This window comes from Anolis sagrei, chromosome 1 (assembly GCF_037176765.1).
Source record: "Anolis sagrei isolate rAnoSag1 chromosome 1, rAnoSag1.mat, whole genome shotgun sequence".
Lineage (NCBI taxonomy): Eukaryota > Metazoa > Chordata > Lepidosauria > Squamata > Dactyloidae > Anolis > Anolis sagrei.
Genome location: NC_090021.1, coordinates 11,174,331 through 11,181,458, shown reverse-complemented (window position 1 = coordinate 11,181,458; position 7,128 = coordinate 11,174,331). Strand labels below are relative to the sequence as shown.

Below are 7,128 nucleotides of genomic sequence, written 5' to 3'. Positions count from 1 at the left end.
TTGTTGTTGGAGATGCTTTTAATTACATTTCATTAAGGTGTTAACAGAATTCAAAATAGTGACAGGCAAATGTGAAATTCATTCAGTGATAATTTTATGTCACAAATAAAAAGGTCATGTTCATAACACTCAGAATGTTTTTTAAATCCAAATATGTGTGTCTTTTCCTCAGAAAGGCATCTGAGATCAAAAGGTCAAGGATTATACATCACATAGATGGTGAAACAGTACTAAACCATATGAGGAAGAGGCCTTGTGTGCCAAGTGCATAGAAACAAAAAAGAGAAGGCAGATTTGAAGGTGAATTAACTAGTGGATTGTCAAAAGATATGCATTTTCATAAGAGATAGTAACACTCTTTCATATCTTTTCAAATATCAAATCAAAAATTTAAGGTGCTCTAATATATAAAGGCAAGGAGGTTTTTTTCCCCAAGTTTCCCAAAAACCTGATGTTCCTAAATAACTGTCCTTTCTCTCCTTCCTTTTACTTGAGCATAATTTGTAGTTTTCGGTTTACAGCTCAGTGCCATGATTTCGTTAATCATTTTCAAATGCTTGTTTGGGTTCCAAGAGTCTATGTATAAAACTGCAACTCGGTTAGGAGTAATGTATTAAATAGATTGCAAGATGTTAGGAGGCTTCTCCAAGGGGCCAAAGTGTGTGCGTGTAAAAAGCAGGAGGGGGAGATTGGAGGCAAGAATGGCAAGGAGTGATGTTCCTTTAATTTTCCGCAATATTTTAAATCTTCAAGAATAGTGAGTTCTTCATTCTTGTCTATAATCCAAGGTCACGAAGTAGGCAGAAATTTCCCCAGAATCTCAGTTTCTAAAAGGTCTATGAGAAAAACAAGATGGATAAGTAATAGCCAAATCTGATCAACAACACTTTTTCTTTGGTCTTCACACACAGTTGTAAAACATATATTATGCAAGGATGTTATTTTTCACTAAGTACTTTTTTTTCCAAAGGAAACTTGCAATTTTAACAATTTTCTTTTCTTGCAAGAAAATATTTAAAAAAACAGTATTTTTTCAAACTTTTTTATAGTTTGGAACTGTGCAAAATTTGTTCATGGATGCTTCACATCGAGAACAGCATTTTCTGTTTAGGAAACATTATTCTTGGGGGTGCTGGTGAATTGACTCCCAGCTTTGGGGCTGCTCATAACCGCCTTATGTGAAACTATTGCTAGAATATGGCCAGGCACCCAATTCCTTCCATATAATTTGGAGGAGATACAAGAGGAAATGGGTCACCAGCCCAGAAGTGGTGCTACAGAAATGTCTTTCGTATGGCCCTTAAAGTTGTTCAGATGGAAAGGCCACTGGGAGAAGGTCATATTTCATCTATGATGATCCTAAAGATTGGGTTGTTGTAGGTTTTTCAGGCTGTATGGCCATGTTATTGAAGCATTCTCTCCTGACATTTTGCCTGCATCTCTGGCATGCATCCTCTGAGGTTGTGAGGTCTGTTGGAAACTAGGAAAACTGGGTTTATATATCTGTGGAAATTCCCAGATGGGAGAAAGAACTCTTGTCTGTTGGAGGTAGGTGCAAATGTTTCAATTAGTCACCTTGACAAGCCACACCTAAAAACTGTCTGGCCATCAAATGCTAATCAAGGTGGCCAGTTGAAACATTTACACCTACCTCCAACAGACAAGAGTTCTTTCTCCCACCCTGGACTTTCCACAGACATATAAACCCAATTTTCCTAGTTTCCAACAGACCTCACAACCTCTGAAGATGCCTGCCATAGATGCAGGTGAAATGTCAGGAGAGAATGCTTCTAGAACAGTGTTTCTCAACGTGGGGGTCGGGACCCCTGGGGGGGGTCGCGAGGAGGTGTCTGAGGGGTCGCCAAAGACCATCAGAAAACACAGTACTTTCTGTTGGTCATGGGGGTTCTGTGTGGGAAGCTTGGCTGAATTGTATCATTGGTGGGCTTCAGAATGCTCTTTGATTGCAGGTGAACTATGAATTCCAGCAACTACAACTCCCGATCATCAAGGTCTATTTTCCCCAAACTCCACCAGTGATCACATTTGGACATATTGAGTATTTGTGCCAAATTTGGTTCAGATACATGATTGTTGGAGTTCACAGTGCTGTCTGGATGTAGGTGAACTACAGCTCCCAAACTCAAGGTCAATGCCCACCAAACCCTTCCGGTATTTTCTGTTGGTCATGAGAGTTATGTGTGCCAAGTCTGGTTCAATTGCATTGTTGGTGGAGTTCAGAATGCTCTTTTAATTTAAATGAACCATAAATCCCAACAACCACAACTCCCAAATGACAAAATCAATCCCCTCCCCAACCCCACCAGTATTCAAATTTAGGTGTATTGAGTATTTGTGCCAAATTTGGTCCAGTGAATGAAAATACATTCTACATATCAGATATTTACATTATGATTCATAACATTAGCAAAATTACAGTTGTGAAGTCGCAACAAAAATAATGTTGTGGTTGGGGGTCACCACAACATAAGGAACTGCATTAAGGGGTCGCAACATTAGGAAGATTGAGAACCACTGTTCTAGAACATGGACATACAGCCCAAAAGCCCTGCAACAACCCAGTGATTCTGGCCATGAAAGCCTTCAATAATAGATCCTGAAGATGTATAGGAGTTAATTTATTTATTTTATTTAAACCATTTATATTCTGCCCTTCTCACCCCGTAGGGGAGTCAGGGTGAAGCACAACATACAAATGGCAAATATTCAATGCCGGGACATGAATATATTATGTGAATATATAAACATTAAAAATATGTATGTAATATAGTATTTTGAGTGTTGAATTGGGACTCAGGGAGGTTAGGTATAAACCTCTACTCTGCCCTGGAAATGCAACTTGGACAAGTCCCACTCTCTTAACCTCAGGAAAAACGAAATGCAAAGATATAGAATGGGGGACAATGCCTGGCTCGAGAGCAGTACGTGTGAAAAAGATCTTGGAGTCCTCGTGGACAACAAGTTAAACATAAGCCAACAATGTGATGTGGCGGCAAAACAAGCCAATGGGATTTTGGCCTGCATCAATAGGAGCATAGTGTCTAGATCTAAGGAAGTAATGCTACCCCTCTATTCTGTTTTGGTTAGACCACATCTGAAATATTGTGTCCAATTCTGGGCACCACAATTCAAGAGAGATATTGACAAGCTGGAATGTGTCCAGAGGAGGGCGACTAAAATGATCAAGGGTCTGGAGAACAAGCCCTATGAGGAGCGGCTTAAGGAGCTGGGCATGTTTAGCCTGAAGAAGAGAAGGCTGAGAGGAGATATGATAGCCATGTATAAATATGTAAGAGGAAGCCACAGGGAGGAGGGAGCAAGCTTGTTTTCTGCTTCCCTGGAGACTAGGACGCGGAACAATGGCTTCAAATTACAAGAGAGGAGATTCCATCTGAACATGAGGAAGAACTTCCTGACTGTGAGAGCCGTTCAGCAGTGGAACTCTCTGCCCCGGAGTGTGGTGGAGGCTCCTTCTTTGGAAGCTTTTAAACAGGGGCTGGATGGCCATCTGTCAGGGGTGATTTGAATGCAATATTCCTGCTTCTTGGCAGGGGGTTGGACTGGATGGCCCATGAGGTCTCTTCCAACTCTTTGATTCTATGATTCTATGACTCAGCAGCAGGCAATGACAAACCTCAGGTAAAATAATAGAATCATAGAATCATAGAGTTGGAAGAGACCTTGTGGGCCATCCAGTCCAACCCCCTGCCAAGAAGCAGGAAATATAAGGTGCTCTAATATATAAACGCAAAATGCTGCAGGCTCTCCTTGCTTGTGTGTACTTCCTCATTAATCTAACTCTCCATCTAGATGACACTTTGATATTTGGCCAAATGTTTTCCATTTTCCATGTACACAATGTGTAGGTGAGCAACTGGATGGGAACTAGAAGCCAAATTCTGTCAGGCCCTTCTCTTCAGACAGCAACCTGCCTGCAGATCCATGTCCTCCAGTTTTCTTCTGCAGAACCTCTCAGCTGTTTTGACAGTTGATTCCATTCATTTACTCTCATTGAGACTAGCAATTAAATTTAGGCCAGTGAGACTTGACTTACGATTTGCAGCACACAAGGGTTCCCCATTGACAAGTCCCTCCTGTAGGCTGTGTAATTCCAGGGCATGCTCCGTATTTGCAGAATCCCTGACTCATCTTGCACTCCATTGTATCAGGCGCAGGATCAGCATTTCCTGTTACAGAAAATGGGAGAGAGAAAGAGAAAGAGCTCCTTTTGAATTTCACTTTGGGATTAATGGAGTGAGTTGTGTGAGTGATACCGAGTCCCATCTACACTGTCATATAATGCAGTTTTAAGCTGCATTATGTGGCAGTGTAGACAAAGCCTAGGGTAATAGTAAAGCTTGGTAAAAAAAATTATGAATTTCATAATTTTTAACTTGCTGACTAAAGAAGAGCAAGGATTGCAAGCCTCCTTTGGGAGATATTTCCAAATTCTGAGAGCTTCCACTGAGGTCCATTCCACACAACTATATAAAATTCACATTGAACTGGATTATATGGCAGTTTGGACTCATATATTCCAGTTTGAAGCAGATATTGTGGTTTGCCTGCCTTGATATTCTGGGTTATATGAGTGTGGAAGGGCCTGAGGCCCCTTCTACACTGCCATATAAATTCCATATCTGCTTTGAACTGGATTATCTGGCAGTATAGAAGGAATCTTAGAAGCCCCTTTGTTTTGATTGTTGTAGGTTTTCTCTTGTTTCCATCAAATGAAACTGGGAGTGTAGTGGGAAAGAATGGACTCTCCACATGATCATAGATCTTTAGTGGCCTTGTAAAGGGAGCTACTGTTCTTCTTTTAGCCTGGACCTATATTGTACATGAATTTATAGGTCAGTTCCACTCTTTTCCATTTTGGTCAGATTTCACCTAGGATATTGGGTCCAGTTCTGGCCACTATAGCTCAAGAAAAATATTGAGAAGTCAAAAAGTTTCCCAAGGAGGATGACCAAAGGTCTGGAAACCAAATGTTATGAAGAACAGCTTAAGGAGCTATCAGTTTGAACTGGAGATTTCCTGCTTTGTTGGCCAATCTACATTGTCTCTCATCTTTCCTGTATTGGTTTTTTGATTGGGTCTATTTCAGTGCAAGGACTTAATCTCTTGTGCTCTAATGGAGTAACTCTCAAACTTTCTCTCGGACTTGGACTCATAGAATCATAAAATCATAGAGTTCGAAGAGACCTCAGAGGCCATCCAGTCCAATCCCTTGCCAAGAAGCAGGTAAATCACATTCAAAGCACCCCCAACAGATGACGTCATCTACCATTGGTCAAGCTGGCTAGGGCTTCTGGAGTCTTCAGTCCAAAACACCTGGCTTACCAAAGACTGAAAATTGGTGCATGATACAGGCAAATGATATTATGCTGCTGTTGTGTTCATTAAAGTCATTTCTGACTTATGGTAACCCAAAGGTGAACCTATTACAAGCTTTCCTTGTTCAGAGGATATGTAACTTCACCGTTCTTCGAGACTGAAAAGTATGACATAGTCACATTTTTTGTACACAGGGAAATTAAAAATGACTCCACTTAGCCAATGTATGAGAGCAGAGCCAAACCAATATTTTTAGTTAGTTTCTATAAATAGGTAATCAAAGAATGGCAGCATCCCGAAGTCAAGATACATCATGCCCAAGATACATTGGTCATATTCTTGGGAGATGGAAACATTAAAAAGCTCACAATTGCCTTTATCTCTTCATAGCAGTAAAATGAAATCATAATAAATTAAATAACCAACAACAGAGAATCTTTTGATGGCATCAAAAAAACTCTTGCTTGAGGTAGGCACTCCATAAGACTCTGATATGTGAAAGCAACTAGTTAGGTGGTTCTCAACCTGTGGGTCCCCAGATGTTTTTGGCCTACAACTCCCAGAAATCCCAGCCAGTTAACCAGCTGTTAGGATTTCTAAGAGTTGAAGGCCAAAACATCTGGGGACCCACAGGTTGAGAACCAATCAACCAGGGGCTTCATCAGACTACCATTTCAGAGCAGGCACTCCTGCATTCTTGGTGTCTTCTGCTGCCTGCTGAATGATGGGAAATGTAGTTTAGGGTGAGGCCTTTGGAATTCTCAACGACAGAGTTTCTCACCTTTGAAAATGACATTTCCCAGAATTCTGTGGGCAGCAGAAGATGACAAAGATTTAGGATGTCCTCTTTATAGCACCAGTTTGATGAAGCCCTAGGAGCAACTGATTAATATCTGAATCATCTTTGGGATGGCTCATGCTCAGTTTACAATGACCTACAACCATGTCAATAATAATGCACTCATTTATAGGTCTTTATAGGTCATGATCCATTTGATCCATAGCTAACGACTAGAGCAGTGGTTCTCAACCTGGGGTCCACAGATGTTTTTGGCCTTCAACTCCCAGAAATCCTAACAGCTGGTAAACTGGGTGGTATTTCTGGGAGTTGTAGGTCAAAACACCTGGGGACCCACAGGTTGAGAACCACTGGACTAGAGTAACATCATTAAATTAGATTTACTCATGTGTTAACTTACAATGTAAGAATTGATTCACTGAACAGTGAATCAATGAAGTAAATAAATAAATAAATAAATAAATAAATTAGCAGACACTTCTATTCCATACTCTGATTGGTCGGATATTAATTTAAGAAACCTTCTCATTGGAATTAACCAATAGGATTCCACACAACATTGCCATTAAATCAAACCCTTATGTTCTGTACCTCATCTTCTCCATTCACGTTCATCAATCACTTACCTGGAACTGTCTGAAGAACAAGTAAGAAGGCAGCAAATAGAACGAAAAGAGTCCTCATCGTTGTTGCTTGATGCTCTGGTCCTTGCTATGCTCTTGTGAAAAGAGTTTGAAGTCAGGATGAGATGCCCGAAGGAAAGGGGTCTTTTTATATATGATTCCCAGAGAATTACAACACACTTTTGGGAACATTCTGACCATGAGGGGATGTTGGGAAAGGTATGTCACTCCCCTTTCTTACCACAAATTCCAGTGATGTCCAAATATTGGAATGCACTTCCTTTGACCCCGTGCAAAACAAGTATGACTGTAATATTGTTCACTGTGGCATATAGCCAAGTACTGATG

The 7,128-nt window shown here is 40.6% G+C and overlaps 1 long non-coding RNA gene across 1 annotated transcript; it reads right to left on the bottom strand.

Annotated features, from left to right (window-relative positions):
* On the bottom strand, positions 1–6,919 carry LOC132761607 (uncharacterized). The gene is made up of 3 exons (XR_009629973.2): positions 6,784–6,919; positions 4,076–4,208; positions 1–836 (listed from the first exon to the last, which is right to left on the bottom strand). It is a non-coding gene; the product is annotated as an uncharacterized lncRNA (long non-coding RNA).
* Positions 6,920–7,128: the final 209 nt, after the last annotated feature.